General features: G+C 46.4%; 1 protein-coding gene across 3 annotated transcripts in view; it reads right to left on the bottom strand.

The window, feature by feature from the left end:
- palm3 (paralemmin 3) overlaps positions 1 to 10,773 on the bottom strand; it is a 60,636-nt gene that overhangs the window by 23,478 nt on the left and 26,385 nt on the right. The window lies entirely within an intron of this gene.

The following is a 10,773-nucleotide window of genomic DNA, read 5'->3' as shown; positions in this document are numbered from 1 at the left end:
GTTGCAGACAGAGTAGTAAGGCTGATCCGTGAGCGGCTTCTGGGACGCGAGTCGGGGTCTTAATTGGCCTCGGCTGGGTCTACTGGGCGAGGGTGTATGATGTTGACAGACCCAAAACACCTTACGACCCCAGATAACATCACTGATGATGCGTCCTAGCGCAGGCGGTAGCAGTGTATTTGAGAATGTAGAACCCTGGCTTGCCTCTGGCCAGTGACACTTAGGAAAGACTAGGTGACAACCAAGTATAGTTTGGTGACAAGCTGGAGAGACAGTTGACGGCCGGAGAGACGGCAACCGGTACGGGATGGGATTAGCACCCCATCTTGGCTCTCTCGTGAGGGAGAAATCCACAAACGCTACGGATTAGCCTCCTGAAAATCTGCGCAAGATCGCCGCGGCCTAGGGTCCTTCAGGCTAGAGCGAGGTGCTCGACGCAGGTAAATGACGTGCAGCGCACAGGCCCTCTTGAGGCGTCCTTGAGGTATCCTCTCAGCCTCTGGATTGCCTTTGCCCCGTGAGGGTCTGGTGAGACGAAGGAGGAGCACGGAGGAGTAACCCACAGAGCCTAGATCCTCCATGCACCGAAGGGCCAATACTGCGGCGTAGCACTAGCTCTATTGCAGCGGATTGGGTTCTCTTTTACCCCTCCCGCGGGCAACGTTGCAGACAGAGTAGGAAGGCTGATCCGTGAGCGGCTTCTGGGACGCGAGTCGGGGTCTTAATTGGCCTCGGCTGGGTCTACTGGGCGAGGGTGTATGATGTTGACAGACCCGAAACACCTTACGACCCCAGATAACATCACTGATGATGCGTCCTAGCGCAGGCGGTAGCAGTGTATTTGAGAATACCATATCGGCTCATCATCATCGGTATCGGCCGGTAAAAGCTTTAAAATGAAATATCAGCAGCATCGGTCTGAAACGAACAACAGACCCAAATTCCAATCATGGACGTTGGAAACCCTCATTAGTGTTTTGCTTGCACCTGTGTTTATTCTGCCTTTTCGACACAAAATGGCCCCCGTGAGAAGGGTCTATTGCAGGGGTCGGCAACAGGTGGCCCGCGGGCCAAAATTGGCCCGCCTCTGATAATATCTGGCCCGCCAGATGATTTTGCAAAAAAAAAACATTTTTTTTTTTTTTTTACAGTGCACCTGCAAGATACCCACTGAATAAGTGTCCAAATGTTCACGTCATTCTGGCCAATACTCCACTTCCGTTATAGCATTTCAGTCTGGAATATGGAATATCTTTCAATAATCTTTATGACTAAAAGGCTACATTGAAGTAGAAATTTAAATAATAAACTGGTTTTGGATTTATTTAGCTTCAAGAGTGCATTTTTGTTTGTGTGACCCTCAACACAGGCTTTGAGAATCCCGGGCCACTTACTGATACTTATGTTTAAATTAACCCACTCATATTCTGGTTTATTTCAAGAAAAACATTTCGGCCAGTGGAAATTCTAATTGGCTGGTAACTTTAGAATCTAGCAGCCATATTGGCAGGTGGTCAAAAAAGTTAATTTCAAGCCCTGAGAGCAGGTGGTGACATAGGAGTGAGTGAGAAAAGGATCAAATATTGGTGGTTAAGAGACTGAATAATGACATCACAACTGTTAATTTAAAATTAATATTCCTCTAAACCTGGCTTATTCAAATGCCCCAAATTTTCCGCGCTGGCGCCGTTCGGCCCCTCAGCAAAACCTGGTAGCGAGGACATTTTTTGTGGCCCTCTCTATCATCAAAGTTGCCCATCCATGGGTTACGGCATGACAATATTTGTTCGGCCCCCGGCAACAATCTGGGTTTCTCATGTGGCCCCCGATGAAAAATAGTTGCCTACCCCTGGTCTATTGTGTCGATAATAAAATGACGCTTAATATGCACAAATGCTCGACGCTTGACTAACCTTTCTTACTTTTCCCAGTGAATGTGTAGCTACACTTTGAAAAGCCTTGTATTTATAGTAGCCTATGTCTGCCAGTGGGAGATCACGATAAGAGTTGCTACTAGTGATGAACACCACCTCCTCTACGGAGATCAACCCCCGGCCCAACGACTGAAGTCAAGGACAAGCTTCCTCCGCCATGTCCAGCCACTAATAACATCTCGAGAAGAAACCAGACTGCAGCTCCCTCCTGCTGAAGACCTTCCTCCCGGATCTGAAGCACCTTGGGTTCAGTGGAAGACACTCAACCGACTGAGAAGAACGGGACGATCTAAATCTGCTCTGGTCAGATGGGGCTACAAGACTGGCCCAACCACCTGTGAATGTGGAGAAGCAGACCACATGGAGCACTGCCTTGTCTGCCCTCTACTACCCAAACCTTGCAGCTCAAAAGACCTTGCAGAGTTCAATAAAAATGCACTGTGTAAGAAGAACTGTGTAAAGAAATGAGAAACTGTCATGTAACCATCATGTCATCATCATGTCCTATAACCATCATGCTTTGAAGAAAGGAAAAGAAGAAGAATCACGATCAGACGAGGCATAATAATGTCTCGACAGGAGAGACTTGATGTTCTCTGAAATTAGGTGAGGAAAAATGTGCGCATATATTATATTATATTAGCAATCGGCCGAAAGAGCTGGAAAATATCAGCAAAAAACCCAACAATATCACGCATCCCTATGGTTTTTACCCAGAGACACAGAGCCCTCACTATGCATCCCTATGGTTTTTACCCAGAGACACAGAGCCCTCGCTATTAATTCACATGAATTGGGTGTGATGCTTTTAAAAGCCTACTTAGCATTTCCATGTTTCCAAAGTCCATTTTTTCATGGTGTCTGGGCTCTGCTATTTGTCTGTCTCTGCTCGTGTGGAATATTATGCACCAAATGCATCTGGAGTCTAATGGAGACTAATGGAGGCCTAATGGAGTCAGTATGGAGAACAGCATGGCAGGGTGAGTCTTTCAAGCCCTCCCCTCCTCCCCCCGATACAGCAGAGGATATGGAGGCGCTCCATGACTCAGTGGGTGCACTAGATCAGTGATTCCCAAACAGGGGTACGTGTACCCCTAGGGGTACTTGGGCAGCTTGCAGGGGGTACTTGGAAAGAGTAGGGATTACAATTGATTTCCAAAATGATTAAAAAAAAAATATTGCAAGTAACCTGTTAATGAGGCGCGGCACGGCTGCGACTCGGGCACAAGAGAACGGCGTCTGTTTGTTAATCGTATGTTGGTTTTAAGATTGTCAAGTCTCGTCAAAGTTTTGTCAAGTGTACTGGAGTTTGTTTGGGTGCTGGCGAACTAGCTGGCCCGAAGTAAGTGAGTGATTCAGAGACAATAATACGATGGGGAAGAAGACTGCTGGAGTGCTGCTGCTGCTAATGCTAATCACAGCTAGCATCTGCACCGGCACGCAATACAACGTAAACACTGTGCTTCCTGGGGGAAGCGAGCAAGCGACGCGGGTCTACGGCAGGGAATGGCTGCTGTCCCTTCGGGAAAAAGCCACACCAGAACCGGGCCTGCTGGACCACGTTCCGGAGGAGCTGCTGCAACAGCGAGGAGAGAGGCGGCCACGCAAACGAGGAAAGAGGGGCGGCATTCAACATCGTCTCCGCCGGAGGTGTAACAAGCCACCGCTACCATCAATACTATTCAGCAACGCTCGCTCCCTAAGGAACAAGATGGAAGAACTTCGCCTGAATACAAGGGTCTGCCACGAATATCGTGAGTCATGTCTCATGATTTACACAGAGTCCTGGCTTCAGGACGACTACCCAGACTCGCTGGTACAGGTACCAGGTTTCACAAGTGTCCGCATGGACAGGAACGATAACTCGGGGAAATTAAGAGGGGGTGGGATATGCACCTATATCAATGATGCTTGGTGCAGGAATTACAGTATAAAAGACACTGTGTGCACCCCTGACCTTGAGCTCATATGCTTAAGTCTAAGACCGTTCTACCTTCCTAGAGACTATGGGAACATCTTCATTTGCGCGGTTTACATCCCGCCTAGTGGAAATGCGTCCAGGGCTGCCTCACGCATAGCAGACTGCGTCCACCAGCAGCTAAGAAACAAGCCAGACGCACCGATGTTTTTACTTGGAGATTTCAACCACTGCAAGTTGGAACTTGCCCTCCCAGGGTTTCAGCAATATGTTCACCACAGCACAAGGAAAGACAAGATATTGGACAAATGCTATGGCAACATTAATCATGCATATGAGGCTAGAATCAGACCCCCCCTTTCAAATTCAGACCATAACACAATACAGCTAATACCCACATTTAAGTCAGCCATTAAAAGAAGCAAACCTGTCTCAAAAACGGTCAGTGTGTGGCAAGATAAGAACAAGGAGGAGCTAAGTGGCTGCTTCTTTGCCACAGACTGGCAGGTTTTTCAAGAAGAGGACAACATCGACGGCGCTGCAGAGGCGATCACAGCGTACATCCATTTTTGTGTGGACTTAATAGTCCCAAAAAAGACCATCAGGGTTTACCCTAACAATAAGGACTACATCACCCCGGATATTAAAAACTGCATCAGAAGAAAGAAGCAAGCTTTTCGGAATAACAACACGATTGAACTGAAATCAATTCAAAAAGAACTCAAGGGGAAGCTAAGGGAAGCCAGAGAGCAACATAGCCTACGCGTCCGAGAGGCTTTCTCAAACAAGAGCTCAAAAGAGCTGTGGGACTCTGTCAAAGAAATGACAAATTTAAATTCAGAAAAGAAGGACATGTATGCACACAATGAGCTAGGAAAGGCAAATGAACTTAATATTTTTTACAAACGTTTTGACTCTGAGTCTGCTAGGAATGTTAATGAATGCAGAAAGCTGCTAACCACAGTGGTGTGCGACCCGGTAATGAACAGAATAGTAATTGACCAAAGTGCTGTGACCAATGTTTTTAAAAAACTGCACATCAAAAAGGCCAGCGGGCCAGACCGCATCTCTGCTCTACTTCTTAAAACTTTTGCTGAGGAGCTGACTCCAGCTTGGAGTCCTCTATTCCAGCTGTCAGTAGACTCAGGTATTATCCCTGCTATATGGAAAAAAGCTGTAATCATTCCTGTCGCAAAAAAATCATGTCCTAAGGAAAATAATGATTTCAGACCAGTAGCATTAACATCAATAGTGATGAAATCATTAGAACGTATTATAGTAGAAAAACTACGTGAGGAGGTAGAACATCTCATAGACCCCCACCAATTTGCTTATAATAGAGGTAGAGGCACTGATGATGCTCTAAATTCTACAACTCACCTGATCTTAAAGCATCTTGAGAATTCCTCAGCGTATGCTAGGTTGATGTTTATGGACTTTAGCTCAGCATTTAATACTATTCTCCCTCAGATCCTGTTAAACAGGCTGAAACAGATGGATGTCAACCCTTACATAATTAGATGGTACAGTGCTTTTCTCATAGAAAGGCAACAGCAGGTAAAAGTGAATTCCACTCTCTCTGACATACAGGTCATAAGCACGGGAGCCCCTCAAGGCTGTGTAAGCTCTCCTTTTCTTTTTATAGCATATACAAACTATCTGAAGAATCAGTATCCCAACAATTATATAATTAAGTTTTCAGATGATACAGTTATACTCAGTTTATTGTTTAAAACTTCAAATGTTGACATGTACAAACAAGAGCTAGCAGAGGTTGTGAAGTGGTGTGAGGAGCAGAACCTCATTCTAAATGTTAAAAAAACCAAGGAAATTGTTTTTGACCCTAGGTCTGTGGGGGATCACAGTCAGATCCTGATCCATGGGGATGGAGTAGAGCAGGTGACATCGTATAAGTATTTAGGAATTTATTTTGATTCTCAGTTAAACTGGGCCAACCAAGTTGATTTTGTATGTTCTCGTATTAACCAGCGCTTGCACTTTCTGAGAAGGCTCAGGGTCCATGGAGTGGAAAAAAACATCATGCTGCTGTTCTACAGGGCAGCCATTGAATCCATCATCCGCTATGGCATCACTACATGGTTTGGTAACCTGTCCGTTAAACTTAAATCACAACTCCAAAACCTAATTAAGAGGGCTGGTAAAATTATCGGTATGCAGCCCCCATCTCCTCTCCAAGAGATCTTTGAGGAGACGGCGAGGAAGCAGGGCCTCAAAATTACCTGCGACCCCAATCACATCCTCCATAAAGAGTATGAGATGCTGCCGTCAGGCAGAAGGTACAGGTTACCAAACTGTAAATTAAACAGGTATAAATTTTCCTTTGTCCCACTGTCCATTAAAGCACTCAATAGTAAGAGATAACGCAGACCAACTTAGTACAGCTCATCATGTTCTATTCTTAGGGAAGCGGTGCAATACTTAATAATTTTTCATTTCAACATTTTCTCTTTTTTTGTGGAGGGCTGGTGCAATATTTTACCACTGGGTATGCTTGATGTATATGTACACTGTAGGAATTTAATGTGAATTGTCGTTTGATTGCACTGTCTATATGTCAATATGTATACCGTAATTCTTCTAATAAGCGCCTGTACTCTAATTGCCGCCGGGTCTTCCATTTACCGCCTGGTCCAAATTGATTTAGCATAATAAGCGCCTGACTCTAATTGCCGCCCGGGCCGGAAAAGGAATATTTTTTTGGTTACCGTTGTTATTGTTGTTTTTGTCAAAACTGCCTGTACCTACCCTCTTGTGTGTACTAAGTACTATCTCACTGGTTTAAACTGCCTGTACCTAGCCTCTTGTGTGTACTAAGTACTATCTCACTGGTTTAAACTGCCTGTACCTAGCCTCTTGTGTGTACTAAGTACTATCTCACTGGTTTAAACTGCCTGTACCTAGCCTCTTGTGTGTACTAAGTACTATCTCACTGGTTTAAATAAGCAGTTTGATACTTTACGTTTTTGCTGAGCAGGCATTTATGTTAAAAAAATAATAACCGCCTGGCTCAATTATGCCCAAATGGAAATAACCGCCTGACTCTAATTGCCGCCTGGTCTTCCTTTTACCGCCTGGTCCAAATTGATTTAGCATAATAAGCGCCCGGGCCCTTATTGGCAGTTTTACGGTATGTATAAACGCTGTGTCTCTTGATGCCCAAAAAGAATTTCTCCCAAGGGAGACAATAAAGGCTAATTCAATTCAATTTCATAGGCCCATCTTAGTAAAACATGACTTTTTTTGGAAGAATTGTATTAAAGAGGAGTCATTCTGATTTCCATTCACTCAGATGTGTTAGAGATGCCTACTAAAAGTTTAATATGAGTTTAATAGAACAAAGTTAGGAGAATCATTGAGACGTGTTAGTGGGGGTACTGTTGGCATGGCAAAACAGCTCAAGGGGTACATAAGACCAAAAAGTTTGGGAACCACTGCACTAGATGACAGATAGAGGATTTGAGCCATGGCTATTTGTGAAAACGTAATGGGGACAAGTATCTTGTGGAGCCACCATGACCCAGACAGACCCACAATAGTAGTAATCCCACCCTCACCAAAAACGTCTCACCTCCATGAAGTCTCATGACACGGCCTCAGGCATCTCCAAGCACATGAGCACATTTGTCGCCCCCTGCAGGCTGCAGCCAACACTACAGTAAATGGGACAAGGTTTGAGCTCCCCAAAAGTGCGAGGGACATGAGAGAGAGCATAGACTATACACACATAGCAACCAGCATGCCCAAAAGAAACAACTCAAGTCATGTGATGTTTCCCACCATGACAAACATCACATCTAAAAACAAAAGCAAAGGGGGGATAAAAAGAACAAAATCTGGAACTGAGGGAAACAAAAACGTAATTGAGATTGGCCTCCGTGCATTTTTGTAATTCTACATACGGTAGAGTGGGTTTTGTGAACCAAAAAAGATGTCATAACTACTATAGTAGCAATTATAGTGAAAACATAGTCTTTATTGGCGTTTCTTCTCTCACGACGACAGCAATAAAGTCCCAGTCTCTGGCAGTCAGTCCCCTGTGCTCTGTAAGGAGCCGTTTCTTACACCAAAACCCATTTAGCCACCACAGCCACCGATGTGTCACACTGGGGGAGAGCTGGGTTAAGTGCACCACCACAGCCACCGACGTCTCACACTGGGGGAGAGCTGGGTTAAGTGCACCACCACAGCCACCGACGTCTCACACTGGGGGAGAGCTGGGTTAGTGCAACAAACATGGCCCCCATTTGTGGAACAAATGTCACACTGTCACTGGTAGCATCGCTAATCGCCATCACGACGACGACCCTCTGCTTTACACTAAGCATGCACACATGTCGCGCGCACACGCACACACACACACACACACACACACACAAACAGCACACACTAACAAACATGCTAGTGCCTAAGGACACCAATGGGGAGATGACACTAGCAGTGACTTTACCTTTTCCACCCTATTAGGCGGCGTTCACACATAGCATAACTGTCAGCACCCTTTTCTCATTAAAAGTAATGGGAATTGGCCGCAAGGCACACAAAAAGGCGGGGCCGCTCCCGGAAAGCATGATCCTGATCCGCTTTTTGTTTCTCACCACAGAAACCACAAGAAGCGCTCCAGGCAGCAAACAAACACAAAAAAAAAAAAAAAAACTCCGTGTGAACACAGCCTTACAGTCGCAACACTCACACTTCCAATTCTAGGAATTAAAGGACACCCTTTCAACTTTATTCTCCTCCCCAACCACCAACATGACCAAATCATCTCTGGTACATTGGATCCACAACCCACTTTTCTCCTTTCACCCAAACCCTCCAACTACACCAGGCCTCAGTCTCCTCCCTCCCCGGCTGGCTGCACCAGGTAAGCAGCCACACAGTACAGCAACACAGCAGATCTCTCTCCGCCCAGGTAAGCAGCCCCACAGTAGTACAACAACACGCCTCAGGGAGACTTAAGTTATCAGAGGGAGAAGACTTCTCTTTACCTGCACCTGAAGGACCGCCTCGCCTCTCTCAGTGAGGTGGGTGGAGAGGGTGAGTGTCACGGGGGAACAGGGCCCACAACAAACAATAGAAAAATATGCAAAAAGAACAACAAGACAAAAGAAAGGAAGATCAAAGAGGATGAAGGAAGACCAAACAGATGGAGAAGCATCCCCATGGCATGCCTTTCATTATGGTGGAGTTAAGAATAGAGGTGGGGAGGGAGCTGGATCGGCACAAGCACGTGCGAACGTATGGTGTAGGTGTATATATACAGTAGAGTGACTCAGACTAGAGAGATTGAGGAACAGACACAGAGAGAGAGAGAGAGAGAGTATTGAATGAGTGGAGGAGGTGCTATGACAGCTTCCAGTAGAAGCCTCCATAGAGAGGGGAGGCGTGCGTCTCATCAGGGCTCCAGGAGGAGAGTGTGCCCAGAAATAGCAGCCAGCGAGCCCAGAGATAAACAAGCAAACACAAACACAGGCTTTGATGAGGAGGTATGGAGTCTCCCCGTAGACACGCACTGACTCTGATCATCATTATACATGATACAGGAGAAGAGGGAAGAGAGGGAGAGGGAGACAAGGTCAAAAAGTTAAGAGACGCAGAAAGACAAGGGGACCAGAGAGAGAGAGAGAGAGTGGGAGAAAGAAGACAAGTGGGACAGAGCGAGGGGGTGATATACAGAGCAGACTCAGACTGGAGTGATCGCTTCAGGATTCAATGACCTGCTGAGGAGAACCCAACCAAAACACCCTCGTGCACAATGGAGACACCAAACAGCACAACCTGTGACTGGACACAGGTTGACACAGGACACTACATTTTGCTCTATTTCCAACGGCACCAGGATCAAGAAACAAATGTGGGTCAGTCAGTCAGGGCTGAGACACGACACTCCTCTGTAGCTGGACTTCATCATGGTGTACTGTACAACATGACTTGAGAAAATCATTGCATGTTCTTTGAGCGGCATCTTAGAGGAAGTCTAATTATCGTTCAAATTGAACTTGAATGATAAATCTTTGCACCTGAGCTGCACATTTTCACACAACTCCGACAATCGTCCTCTGGTATTCAGGAAGATCTTCACCCCATGGAATGTGCTGTGTGGGAGGTGGTGGGACGGACCAGACTGTCCACTTGTTGTCCACTGCACCCTTACCTCTGTCAATTCAAACGTTTGGTGGAAGCAAACAGCAGTAGCAGCACACCATTCAGCCATAAACACAGCTCATTGACTGCCATTTAATTACAGGCAGTTCACCTGTAACACCTGTTGCCCAGCTGGCCGTGTTGCACCGAGACACTTTTCTGTTTTTCACGGCAACAATTGCGGTCCTATGATGCTGCCAGCTGAGCAAGTGGGACTGGAGCTGGACTGAAGTCTGACCTCTCTGGTTCATGACCTCCCTCATGCCCAGTCTCTCCCACTTTCTGTCTGTCTCTCAGTCGTGCAGTGGAGCTGTGTGTCTGTCTGTCTGTCTCTCAGCCGTGCAGTGGACCTGTCTGTCTGTCTGTCTCTCAGTCGTGCAGTGGACCTGTCTGTCTGTCTCTCAGCTGTGCAGTGGACATGTCTGTCTGTCTGTCTCTCAGCTGTGCAGTGGACATGTCTGTCTGTCTCTCAGCTGTGCAGTGGACATGTCTGTCTGTCTCTCAGCTGTGCAGTGGACATGTCTGTCTGTCTCTCAGCTGTGCAGTGGACATGTCTCTCAGCTGTGCAGTGGACATGTCTCTCAGCTGTGCAGTGGACATGTCTGTCTGTCTCTCAGCTGTGCAGTGGACATGTCTGTCTGTCTCTCAGCTGTGCAGTGGACATGTCTCTCAGCTGTGCAGTGGACCTGTCTGTCTGTCTCTCAGCTGTGCAGTGGAGCAGCTATGGTCAAAGTGGAGAGAAGAAAGAAGGGGAGT

The sequence above is a fragment of the Poromitra crassiceps genome (genome assembly GCF_964638095.1).
Source record: "Poromitra crassiceps genome assembly, chromosome: 19".
Taxonomy (NCBI): domain Eukaryota; kingdom Metazoa; phylum Chordata; class Actinopteri; order Beryciformes; family Melamphaidae; genus Poromitra; species Poromitra crassiceps.
Note: the sequence above shows the minus strand (reverse complement) of the source record. Positions and strands in the feature narration are given on the sequence as shown.